At 42.8% G+C, this 13,701-nt stretch overlaps 1 protein-coding gene across 4 annotated transcripts in view; it reads left to right on the forward strand.

Moving 5' to 3' along the window:
- Positions 1-2,417: 2,417 nt before the first annotated feature.
- The window catches only part of atxn1a (ataxin 1a), a 91,562-nt gene continuing 80,278 nt past the window's right edge, over positions 2,418-13,701 (forward strand). Inside the window, exon 1 of one of the 4 annotated variants that reach the window (XM_064348181.1) lies at positions 2,418-2,619. The gene's annotated coding sequence lies outside the window, so the exon portion shown is untranslated. The remainder of the gene's footprint in view (positions 2,620-13,701) is intronic. The other 3 variants (XM_064348180.1, XM_064348179.1, XR_010332009.1) reach the window with 3 other exon arrangements.

A 13,701-nucleotide genomic window follows, 5' to 3' on the forward strand; every position in this document is an offset into this window, starting at 1 on the left:
AAGATTTAACTCATCTGGTGTCCCAGCTTTAATGCAGTCCCGATTAGAGGGGAAGAATAAAAACCAGCAGTACTACTGGTATCCCTGACATAATCCATTATCATGTCTCACTTATGAGTGCAAAATGTGTTTGTGGATATTCCTGTCAATAGGACATTATTCACATAAGTGCTGAAAAATAGACTCCTGGCACTAGGACCCATCACATCCAAAGTGGGAGGAGCCTAGCAGGGCTATTTCATCTGGGTTTAAAGAATGTTGTACTGCATTAATGTCAATAGCGTACTCCACACCCTGCTACTTCCATGGAAGCTTGTCACTTGTTACACAACCCTGCTTGCTTTCACTTTCTTAACATCACTTTCTGGTTTTCCATTTCTACCACACTCACCAGTACTTGTGAACCAGCCAAGGACCACACCCCAGATTTACTTGTGCTATATGATTTCAGTACAAACACACAGTGCATTGTAGTGATCGTAAGCAAATTATTGCAGGGAACTTAGGTTTGGTGAACATGTTAATGCCCCTGTCCTCAGTGATACAGATACTTCCTGTCTCTCATACAGAATGTACACCTCTGGTCACTTTAAGTCACTTTAAGGTTCGCCCCATGGAGGAATAACGAACAAATTGCATATACAACCCGAAAAAGCACATGCAATTAAAAACAAACAGTAATGGGTTCTGGGTCAACATAATCTGGTTACCTATATTAAAGTGTCAGTATTTACTGGTGAATGATGTGCCAGTATGTCAGGCATGATGGAGAAGTGGTTTATACACTGGACTGAGGACCAGACAGGTGGTCATGGGTTAAATCTCTGGATGGGGCTTTGCAGTTTTACTCGTAGGCCAGGCATTTGAATTTCTGTTACAGACCGAGCTTAACAAAAGGGAAATGTACAGAGCACAATACAAGCCACTGTGAATAAAGGGTTTCTCCTTGGCAGTCACGATAGCCCAAAACAATGGGGTAGCTACTGAATGACAGTCACGGGTGGGGTCCGTGTGTGTTTTCTGTGTCCTCAAATACTGGCCGCCTTGTGCTAGGAGTCAGTTTACAATGTTTCTGGCTCTTGAATGAAGGACCGCTCAAGCTCTTGGGTGACAGAAGGCAGTTCCTAGGCCTCTATTGTTCTCCCCATTAGAGTCTGTATAAACATGCTCTGCCCCCCCTCACACGGAATGCTATCCCGGAATCAGCCTCGGCATTTTCCCAAGGATAGCGTAATCTCCGGAGAAGATGAAAAAATGGAATTTATTATTGAATTTTTTTTAAAGTATAGCTTTCACAGCAGACACGATTCATTTCACACATTTTGAACAATGACATGCTGAAAATAGTCACAAAACTGCCTTAATTTAGATTCTTGTGAAAACAACGACATTCACAATCTACTAACGCCAGGCTCAATGCTGAAAGCACGTACGTAGTCACGTGCATTCATTAATTTGCGCATGATAACATCCAAGTTATTGTTCTGTAACAAGATCCTCATTTTGTCTCGTTGCTAACATTCCATTCAGACCTCACATTTGTATGACAAAGGCTTTTGAGTAAAACATTTGAAACTTGATACAAAAATTCTACCCTACACAGATGGGTGGTGCTGGGCTCCTTTAGCAGCAGTCATTGCTGCACTGTAATATGTATGCCATTCATGTCTGAAAAAAGAAAGCCAACCGGATTGAACTGGGCTGATATTCCCATTTGCTCTGTTATGTTTTAAAGTTATTTATCTCCAAGTGATTTCATTTGCCTTATTTCATTTCCAAATAGACAACACATGTAAGAAAAGTTAAAAAAAAAAAATATATAATAATCGTATTCTGTCAAGACCAGAGGAGAAACCAATGACAGAAACGTTATGCAATAATAATAGTGTACAGTGTAAGTATGACTGCCTTACAAAACATGAAACGGAATGAAAAAAAAAAAAAAAAACATTTTCCCTATTGTGGGCTGGCTTATATTAATGCAACGACAAAATGACATTTTAAAGAGCGTTCAAGAGTTGTGTTGGCAGAAACTACACGCGTTGAAAGACAGTGATCACCGCTGTTACAGGGACCATCCCAGACCGATTCTTATTTGTTTTGGTCATCAATGACAAATGTGCAACTATGAAAGGCATACACTGAGAGTCCCTATTTATGAATGGCGATGGGTTGTTTATGTTATTTTCCAAAATTACTAAGATGTCGGTGCGTAAATGGAGCCGAGACGAGCGCGAGTAAACACTGAGATGGCAAACAGTTTAGGTTAAACTGAGTTCAGCGATCTAGTAACGCGTTGCAGTGCGGGTATGCCTTAAACTGCGATTTTTGGACAGTTGCCAGTCACTTGCCTCGCTTTCATCCCCTTCGTGCACATAGTAGGAACTTTGAGCTATTGCACAGGCGGCCAAGTGCTCCATATTTGGCTTTTACACATTCACACACGCAGAGCGGGGGGAGGGAGAGGGGCATTGAGCAAGTGAGCTAGTAGCTGTACTGCTGCAGACGTCGGTCTACTCTACTCACTAGTGGAGGGGAGACAGTTCCACCGTCAGTGCTGGAAAAAGGAGCCCTGGCAACAAGCGAAGGCACTGCCTTCTCACACCATTACACCGTACAGTAAGTCATATTTTACTACACCGCTGTTATTGCTCTGTCCTTGCAGCTACGCAGACACTTTTTCTCTGACAGCCAAGTGAGAAAAAATGGCTGGAACTAGGAAGGGATTCAAAGTAGCACAATCGTAATTTATTTTAGTTTTTGTTTTACAAAAATGCTTAAAATCCCCGAAACTCCGATGTCAGAAGTAAAAAGAACTGCTCGACTCTCACGGTGGTGTGTTGTCATGTCACACCTCAACACGTTAACTGGATAGCTAGATAGCTGGAGTGCGAACCTGGTAGCGGATGTTTCGCGGAAATATAGCCGGACAAGGAGCGCACTAAGCAGAGCTTGGCGTAGGGCAAGCTCGCTACTTACTGCGCCACTCCACCGTTGCAAATTGCATCAAATAATGTACTTTATTTTAATCGCTAGTTGACAGTAGTGTAGCAGCTACAGTAACTTATTACTGTTATCAAAATGTTGTTCATGATTCGTATGTACGTGGCTTGCTTGTTCACTTTCCCGTAGTTTCCAACATGTTAGTTGCTAGCTACGATATTTCAGCGCTGTCAGGAAAGCAGCTCCGTCTGTGGAAGAACACTGTTTAGTTGCTAATAAACCAGGAACCAGGAAAAATGCATAACCATCTGTTTTTTTTATCGAGTCGTTAGAAAAAGTGCCTATGCAGAATACAGAATGTATTACAAGAATGTTACATGGAAAATCTTTTTAATTTTTGTAAATTATGTCTAATGTAGAATTTTCAGTCATTTATTATGTACAATCTTATTATTGGCGTATTAAGGACATTGCCTCTGTAGACTACGGCGAGTGGTTGCTCGCCTACCCGTGATGTCATACAGACCAGCTCTGGTTATATAATGGAGCTGCTGGGATCACAGCGATTCAAGGCTATTTTTACTTTGTTTGCAGTCATGAATTGCTGTGTGCATTGTCAGATCTTCAGAATCAGAGCTTTCTTAAAAATTGAACAATCAAGTATTGCGTGCAGTTGTATGCGAACATAGACATTAATATAATTTTGAATGAAAGTCTAATGTGCAATTGATCTAATATACCTATTCCATTGTCATGTCATACTGATTATTTTTTTATTTACTGTTATCTGTTGTGCGTTTGTTTTGGATTGCTAAGTGTTGCCAATGCCCTATGTTGCTTTTACATGTAATCCAAATGTAAATATTAGGGTAAGAATGACATTTCCAAAGGAGAGCCGTCCTCTTGGGGCGACACTACACAGCACGAGCGTGCGCTGTTCTGCAGCAAATGTCATTCGCGCAATCTTTATCAGAGGCCGTCGCGACTTCTACTCGCACAAAAGCGTCAAAACGAAATTCCCACCTAAAATCATGTGGTGTAGTGCAAAGCAGAACTGTCATGCTAGTAATTGACATAGTTTCGCTAAATTGTACACTGTACTATTAGTACAATATAATAGGGCGGCTCCATGATAGCAATAATAATAAACATTTAAACCTAGAGATTTTGTGCCTCTTTGTGCATGGCGTTTTTCATTCCAATGGAAATTTGCGGCTCTACAAATGTAATAAGGAGTTTATCCACCTCTACACAGTAAAATGTTCAGGGTTAAATCAACGCCATTGGGCTCTGTTAGAGTTGAATTAGCTGTGGACATTTTACTGTGTAGCTGTCTTTTTTATTCAGAAACGTCCCAATCACCCTGATTATTTCATTCTTCTGAATTCATTTACCACAGTGCACACTATGCAGTTCATTTTGAAGTTATAAGCACATTTTAATTAAGTGATTGACTGATCAGCTGGTGGAATTACATCTAAATTACTAAGTTGTTGAATTATCAAACTTTGTTACCTAAACTGCTCACCACCTGCCAGTTGAAAGCAGGGCTTTGAAATAAAGCAAATGTTTATTAGCCAAGATCATTTTAAAGACCAAAGTAATAATGGGAGTGCTTGAGTGTGTATTTTCAGTTACTTTAGTGATTATTTGAGGTTGGTTGGAACAAAAATCATAGCCTACACCTAGGTTAGAAAATCACAGAAATATCTTTTGGATATAAATCATGATAATTGATGGAACTAATATTTTAATGACTTAAAAAGATAAAATTTGAATAACTGGACATTGAAAATATTGTTAGCATTTTTAACAGAAGAAATATTCTAGAAGTGATAAGCTCTGTAAACACAACTCAATTTTTTACTTTTTATTTTTTACTTACATAATTGACTCAATTATGGTAATTTTTCATGTCAGTTATTTCACAAAATATAAAATAAATTGGCAGAGTGTTTGGTATTTCATGTTACCACAGTTCTGGTATGAACAACTCCTCATAATTAATATTTTATTAAATGAAGTCACGTGATTTGTCACTACAACAAGTTGTACTAATAAATTTAGCTTAAGTTATTATTGGATGAATGCAAAAACATTGGCCTTTATGATTAGTGTACACAAACTGAGCTTTACATCACTGAGAGTTTCTAGAGGTTTGAAACTATCTAGTTTGGACATTTTTTGCCCTGAAACATGACCAATGGTGGTGTGCGTGTGGGGGGGGTGAGTTGAGCGTGAGTGGTGCTGGGTTGGCACGTTAACATTAACCTCACTTGGGCCTCCACCTCAGGATAAAATGTGTACGCTCTGCCCAGGTCAGGGGGTGTGTCCCAGTGTCTCAACTGTGTCAGGCAACAGCCGCTATTGGCTGGGAGGTGGAGTTTGTAGCATGTAGCCTTTGCTGGTTGGAGCAAGCCTAAATTTACCCAAAGCCCACAGGTGTAAGGTTTTTGTGCATATGTGTGAGCCGACAGCATCAGCCGAGGCAGCGCTCAGTTACAGAAGTGGCAGGTTACCTTTACGCTGTAGAGGTGTCATTATCCCCCCAAAGTCTCTGTCAGTGTCGCATCTTTCTGCTAAATCAGATGAGGTATTTGATCCTGCAGGAGGCTGTGTGACATGCTGGAGACCAGTGTGTGACCGGGGAGAGGGAGTGAAAGGAGTCCCAGGGGGAGGGGGTGGGAGGCCGGGCGTAAGAGAGCCCTGCTGTTTCAGACGTCCAGGCTTTATCCAGCCTTTGCAAGACTCTGATTGGTTCTTTTAGAATTTCACATCATTTCCTAGGAAATTTGGCAATACTTACTTTCTAACAGAAATATTTCCAAGAAAGTATTAAGTCTATCTAAATACCTTGGAAGTGCACAATTAAACGCAGGCTATAACCAACTTAAACCTTCAATAACTGCAAGGTCGTCGCTTGAATTGATGGGTAGTTTCTGAGTATTTATTTCAGTTTCAGTTTAGTTAGTATTTACATATTTTTTAACAGTGGCAATTACCCAATGATTTCATATTTTTATATTCCATACTGAGTACTTAGAGGACTGTAAAAAGAAGCATTACCATATATAGGCTGCTGTATATTAAAAAGAATTAAATTATATTACGGCAGGGCCTATGTGAGTAGGTGCTGGCTTGCTGGTAGAGTGTTTTCCTTGCATCCTGCCACACACTGTCTGTATGTTTTAGAGGAACTGAATAAAAACCGTTGTCTTCAATCTCAATAAATCTGTTTGCGAGGCAGTTGCTGTTGTGCCGTTTGGTGCGGGTCTTGGCTCCCGGTTCGAACGCTGCCGTCTGCTGTCGCCTGCCCGTCACGCGTTTTGGTTCTGCGCGTCGGCGCCCGTGGAACTCTGGCGCATTTAAACAGGTTACTGCCTGAAAATAAAACCTGTTCCAGTGCATAATCAGGTGTCAGGGATGGCATGCAGTGCACCTGACAGCAGCGCCTCCAGGAGCGACGCTTCAGATACGCAGCGGAGTGGATAATGCCGGCAGAACCTGCGTGGCGTTCTGCGGTCCATCCAGGTAACGTGGGGCTCAGGCCAACACAGTTATTCGTGCTGCCGTTAGTGGCCTTCTCTCTGTTTTTAATATGAGCGCGGTGCTGGCTGCTGTGATACCACTCCACAGTCAGGAAATGACTGGAGTTATCTAAAATGAACACTCTTATTTTTTTAATACATGTAACTGTTATAGGCTAATAACTGAGCATGACACTGTCTGTGTCAGTGTACCATAAATCTTGTTTTTGTTCTTTCTTTTGACTGAATTGGAAGTTCAAGACTGCGACTTGGGAGGTGTCCTCCCAAACTAAACTGCGATACTCGCTGTAAATTGAAAGCGTCGCATTAAATCATAGCATCATCCGAGGTCAGGAGCTGTTAATAGAGGCAAGCCACTTCCTGGCGGATTCTTTGTAGCGAGCCACCAGAGCTCACTGTGCCGTAGTGCTGTCACATTCGACAGCGGTGACTGACGAGTGCCGGATGTCTCACTCCAAACCAGGCTGGAGTTGAAGGTTTCAGACGGATAGGGATGGCAGGTATGCCAACCGCTGAGCTACGGCTTGGTGGCACGCCCCATACCTATACGACGCAGAGAGTTTGGCACTTTTCAAAAAAGTTTCAAAAATTAAAATGATTACTTTTGCAGCTGTATAATTTTTGTGGATAACTCATTTATATTTCTGACATGCATTCCCTGTCATTTAATTTCACAAACCCAAAGTAATATAGTTTCACAACTAAGGATGAGTATCGTTTAGTTTTTATTATTTTATTATATATTTTACTTTTATGTATAAAATAAATAAATAAGTATCGCTTGTAAAATAGATACTGTAGATAAATAGATAAATACATAGTTTATCCTCGTTGGGTAATTTTGTAGCACCATATAACATTTACATTTACATTAGACATTTATACTAAGATACATGCAATCATCTACACTGGAGAAAGGGGGGGGGGGTGAATAAATAAATACAGATAGAAAAGATAAATATTTAGGCCTATTAAATAAATATTGAGTATTATTAACCTATCCACGCATATGTTTGCCCCATTGTATTACTGTATGTTTGTGGATCAGATAACATTTTCAACAAATAAGTCAAATAGAATTATTTATTTTCAAATGTCAAGTAATATTTTTTAAATTATTTATGAACACACATTTCTGAATGAAATAATAATAATAATAATAATAATAATAATAATAATAATAATAATGCTTCTCTTCAGATGGTAAGATGAAAAAACACAGGACCAAGTTACATGACATAATTTAGGAAACATTGGCTAGCACTGCTTTGGAATAGAGCTTTTTTAATTTGTGTGAACCAATATTGTTTGTTGGAATATATGATATCTCATTCTGATATCAATACTTTTAATGGCAGGCCTAGATTTAGTAAGTTAATGACTTGTAGACAGTGCTTTTATGCGTGAGTAACTTGGCATTTCTGTACGTTGAAAGCGTTTTTTGCAGAGATGGATTACACTGAGCCCAGGCTGGTTCTGTGGGTCGACATTATGCATCTTCTTTATATGAGCCACTGATTGCATGTGCACATTTTAAATTCCTCAAAGCCACGGGGTCCCAGAAAACCTCAGATTGACCTGGAGTTCCAGTCAGACAGGCATACAGGCATGTTAAATGAGCTGCCCTTTAATGCCATCGTACGGACCTCACCCTTTGTGGAGCACATTAGAAGCTGCACATAGTGCATTGACACCGGTACCCTCTGCTGTTGTCTGGAAAACCCTGGAAAAGTGGAGAACCCACAGACAAAGTGAGGGAGGGAGGGAGGGAGAGAGGGGGAGAGAGAGAGAGAGAGAGAGAGAGAGAGAGAGTTTGTGTATACAGCCTCTTTTGGAATATAAGCGGTACAGGTTCTCATGGCAAATCCAAGCGTAAGGGTTAGAAACTCCCTGTGACGGCAGGATAAAGAAAATAAACAACACTGTGCGACCTCCACCCTCAGCTCGCGAGCTCTTCCTCCTCATGCAATCTAATGATGACGGCGAGCTGGAGTCGCTGCAGTTTTCAGCGGTGAAATGAAATCCTCCTCGCCCCTCGCGTGTTCGCAGTCGGTCGCGCTCCACGTTTGATGTGGGTTGGGAGCGCTGTTAAAATGATTTGTGCCGTAATTCCCGTACAGTTTGCCTGACTGCGGGAGGACAAAGGGTCAGTGTGTGACCGTGTCAGAGTCAACAGGCAAAGGGGGGGGGGGGGGGGGATACGCGACTGGCATTGGCTGAGGGGGTGTTTGAGACTTCATTGAAAAAGCTTGTCTATTTTTAGCTCACTGACTTCACACCAGTGCCTTGTTCCCTTTGTCTCAGATGTAGCTGGATTGCTGTTCGATTGTGGAGGTAGCGCAGGTTTGTTTGCCAGCTGCTAGGGACGAGATGTTTCGCATAGAGAAAAATGAAAAGGTTATTTAATCAGTAAACAGTAATTGGGATGTCATACAATGTATGGAATATCATTTGCCTTCATTTAGGGTGAAAGTGCGAAAGTATATCTGAGAAGTTCTGAGAGGGTGCAGGCTTATGCCCTGCCCTTTTCTCCCCTAGAGCCGACAGACTTCTTTGAACTAGACTGCCTGCTTAAATAACAACATATTAGTCCTCATTTTCAAGTGTAAGTCAGCAGTCACGCCTAATTCTGTGGTCTCAGTTAAAGGCATTGAAAAAGGATACGTTCTTAATAAAAAACAAGCGGCTCCACTGACTGCTTTGGTGTAGCGTAAACCTAGATACTAAACCAATAACGAACAAAATAAGTGAAGTGTGAAATGGCTGTTCCTCATAGTAGAGCCACAAATTTGCGGTAGCCGTTCGGCTTGCTAATTGTTTCTCGTAGCAGTTATTCTTCATGGAAGGCGCTCCCTATGTTAGCTCATTCTAATGCTTGCTGTTCTTCCTGGTGACTGTCGCTCACGTCAGCCGTTGGCCATGATTGCTGTTCCTAATAGTGGCTGCTCCTCGTGGTTGCACTTCCTCGTGGTCGGTGTTCATCGCGGCCGTCGCTCCTCATGGCAGCTGTGACTAATGTTGGCTGTTCCTCGCGATAGCCGTCCCTGTGCCGCGTCTGAGAGTTGGCCGGGCGAATGGGACTTCCCATGGGGGCTTCCTTTATTGAAAATAAGTACAGTGGAGCCACATCCTTGTGCCTGATGCAATGCTGCGATAAGGCGGACCACCAAAATAATACTGTTGCACTTGTCTTCTTTACTTTCTTAAACTTACCTCTTATTTGGCGTTCTCGGCTATTGGAGGGCTACAGGTTTATTTTTCTATGACAAGTAACCCATTGAGTCCTAAACAAGCCTGTGCTGACGGCACATGCCAAATGGGACATGGAAGTGGAGGCCTGGCCAAGCAGGAGAACGGTGGAATGTCTCTCAGGGGACGGCCTGTTTTGAGGTTGGATGGACAGGAACGCCGGCAGACCTCCGTGCCGACAGAGGCTGGACAGAAAGCGTGCCAAAGAGCGCGACTTAAGAGCGATCTTCAACAATGACTCCGTCCCGTGCGTGGAGGATACGCATCAAGAAAGGAATTCAATAACAGGAAGAGACACTGATACAAACAAGCAGTGAAATACCTAAACCCACCCTTGCGTTGTTATTTCTGGCACAGCTAAAATACCGCTATTATTTTTCTGCATTGCAAGTATATATGGAGTTAGCTACATACAATGGTCGCTGCACACATTGTTATGTTGTTATTGTATGGAAAACCCACAGACACTTGGGGTCTGGACTTTACTATGGACAGTAAGTTACGTGTGATGTATTAATCTTGTGCAAAGCTCTAAAATGTCAAACATCTGAAAAATAGTGAACAATCCACTGGCTATGGCGAAATGTAGAGTAAACTTGTATCCTTTTGTAATTCGTTCCTAATTTAATTTTTTTCAAATGATTTTTATTAGATAAATTAAGTACAAATAGCACATTGGATACATATTACAAATGCATAACAGTTTGTAGTATTAAATATGATATAGTTAAATGTAATGCTACATGCAATACTACAATGGATACTGTATAAACTATATGAACTTTAGTTACGTGATAGACACTATAGCTCTTGCAATAACTCTTCATTTAGGCTATATACAAAACAACAGACCAATCAGGAGATTTTTAGCAGTGAGAGTAAGTCTTTTACAGAAAATATCATTCGCTTTCTTCTCATTCATGGCTGTTTTCAAAGGCACATTCTTCCCTTCCTCTTGTAGAAGATCTTACTGAAATCACTTCCCCCTTTTAAGTTACTCATATAAAAAGGGAGTTAAAAGTAATTATGTTCCAAAACTAAAGGTTGAATGCACGCCACATTAATATGCAAAAAGACAAAATTCTGTCAACCCAAAAATGTGGCATTTGCTCTGGGAAATATTAAAATGTAATGGAATCAATAAAATGCAGTATCTCTTTAGTAAGACACTTTAGTCTCATTTATTTTGCTACGACCATTTCCCACACTAAAAAATATCCTTCTCGGTGTGAAAAGAAAATAAGACAAACCTATTATCTGTTGTTATGTATATGGGGAGAATACTGTTTGAGAAGGTAGGGATTGTCCTTGAGGTAGCCTTGTACAACACAGCAGAAAGTGTTGCTTGATGATCACACTGCTTCATATCACAAAATCTCAACTGTCCAGACTCCAGTGAGAAATAGCATACTTAGCGCCTCTCCAAAATATCTGCCTGAAGAATACACAAATCGGACTGTACACATAGGCAGCACTTTAGTGTGTACAACTGCAGCACCATTTAAAAAGTCCAATCAAATATGGTCATCATGTACAGTAACACAGTACCTCCTAGTAGCAAGAATGTTGCGGGAATACCTGGTTTCATAGAGGACTTGTGTGCATTGTGGAACGTTGGACGTCTTCCCGCTCACGTCACATGACCACAGCTGACGGTAATTAAAAAACGGCGCAGTGGACAGGCCCGCAGGGAGCAGCGAGGGTCACCGCAAGGGCTTCTGGGACACGTAGTCTCTCTGAGTGTGGTTTAGGGAGAAGGGGGAGGTCCCGTCAGGAGCCGGCGTGCCTCGGAGGAGGGCCTGCGTTTGGGTGTGGAGACGTGGTGCTTCCTAGAGAGCCGAGTGGAAAAACCCCAGACGGAGGCTGGCGGTGGACGAGGAGGAGCACGAGGAGCGGAGTGGCAGACTTACTCTCACACTCATGATCACGCATCACATGCGCCGCGGCTGCCTACACGTGCGGCCACTCGAAATAACACACAGATGTGTCCTTTAGTAGTCTTGTGCAATTCCCGAGCAGCGAGCGTTGTTCTCGTTTCGAAGCGAGCGCGGGGCGTTAGTACTGAAAGCCACTGTTGTGCACCGTGTCAATGCCGACTGTGCTTCTGTAGTAAAATCGGCAGGGTTTCTTGCGTGTCTACTTCTCGCTAATGCCTCTCTCAGAACAATATAATGCATATTGATGTGACTCCTCATATGAAAAAGTAATATATGTTAATATATGTAAAAATATGACATCCAATTTAAGTAGCATCTTTAAAAGATTAATCAGTATATTACTTGTGGTCTGTAGCCATATCTCAGCTTATATAAAATCTGTCTGTATCTTTCTGTGACTCTGTCTATGTCTATCCATACTATCTATGAATTACATATTTTGCTCTTATTGTGGATGACCTTACGTGTTACTTTATTGTGGGAGATGAATGGTGTTTACTTTTCCACACTGATAGCAGCTCTGTTTGGTATATTGTACCGAGATGGCTCTTGATTGCAGTAATGCACCTTCGACAGAGGTGAGGGTAGAGGTGGGCGTGAATCGTAGCACGGGGATTGTGAAAAATGCTGTGCGTCTGTCAAACAGCCGCTGAAGGGAGAGTGTTGTTTCATGCGCTAAAACGCGGCTCTCAAGTCGCTAACCGTACACAAAGCTTCACCGACGTTCCAAATCCTTTCACTTCAGAGTTGCCTTTTCAACATGTCAGGGACTACTTAGGCCCGATTTGATAATGATACGTGACATGAAATGGCTCTTCTAAATTAGGCACGGATGTTATTTTCATAATGTATGCACAGCTCCAAAAAAACGTGTTGAAAGTAGTGAGCGTATGAGAAACCATAAATGCAGTGACAATTTCACAGCAATTATTGTGTGGTAACTGTAATGAACCCTTTCTAACAGTATTATCCCCATAGAGTAAGCAGAGCTCTTAGTGGTTCTTTGGATGCAGTGGCAGAATGCAGCGAGTTCTCAGTGTCTGACTGGCTTGTAGGTTGTTAGCTTGTATTGTTTGTGGGTCTGTGTATGTGTGCGTGTGTATATACATGTGCATGTGTGTGTTTGTGGGTGTTTGAACGTGTGTGTGTTTTTATGTGTTTGTGTATGTGTGTGTTTATGTGTTTGTGTGTGTGTTAATGTTTGAGCGTGAGTGTGTGTGCGTGGTGTGTGTGTGTGTGTGTGTGTGTGTGTCTGGGCCCCCTGCAATTAAGCCACTGAGTCACTGGGGCCCTATAGGCTGAGCGTCCCTGTTAGCAGGTGGCTGAATGTCTCCTTTGCATGCTGGGAGATGGCTGAGTGCCGGGGTCAGTGTTACTGATCTCGGCCCAGCGCTGGCCGACTGTAATCTTGTTTCCCAATTCTGCTGCACTTCTGGGGAACTCGAAATCGATGTGACCCCCCTGGCCCTGCGGGGCTCTGCTCCAGCGCCACACAGGAACGAGACAACCAGAAACTGGATGGATTCTTTCCACAGGCGGTACCTCTGAAGGGCTCCATCCCCGTGTCGTCTGGCTTCGTGGGCTGCCAGAGAGCGACGGTTACCTTGGCGCTCACGCGACTGCGCGGGAGGAGCTAGGCCAAGCGGGAGCTTTAACGCGCTCTTTCATACAGGGGGACAGCACCTCTACTGCTTAAAAGGCACGCTGGTCTCCAGCTCATAGGCTCATTAAGAATGTGATCGAAGGGAAGGGGACCTCAGAGGCCGCGGGGAGGGAGCGCTCGACTGACACCGAACCGGAGAGGGCCACTGCGGATAAAAGCTCCGATCGATCGAGCCGATCCTTAACGGATCGCTACAGAGCTGCCGGAACGGGCCTGCCGAGCGCCTTTCTGCCCATCGGGTTTCCTGGTTGCGCGGGCCGCCGTGACAACGGAGCACGCTAGCACGCTAGGAGCGGGTCGTTCGCTAGTGCAGACGGAACGCCGCCGCGCCACCGCGCAAACCGCACTTTGTGCGAGGCGT

Source organism: Anguilla rostrata, chromosome 8, assembly GCF_018555375.3.
Source record: "Anguilla rostrata isolate EN2019 chromosome 8, ASM1855537v3, whole genome shotgun sequence".
Classification (NCBI taxonomy): domain Eukaryota; kingdom Metazoa; phylum Chordata; class Actinopteri; order Anguilliformes; family Anguillidae; genus Anguilla; species Anguilla rostrata.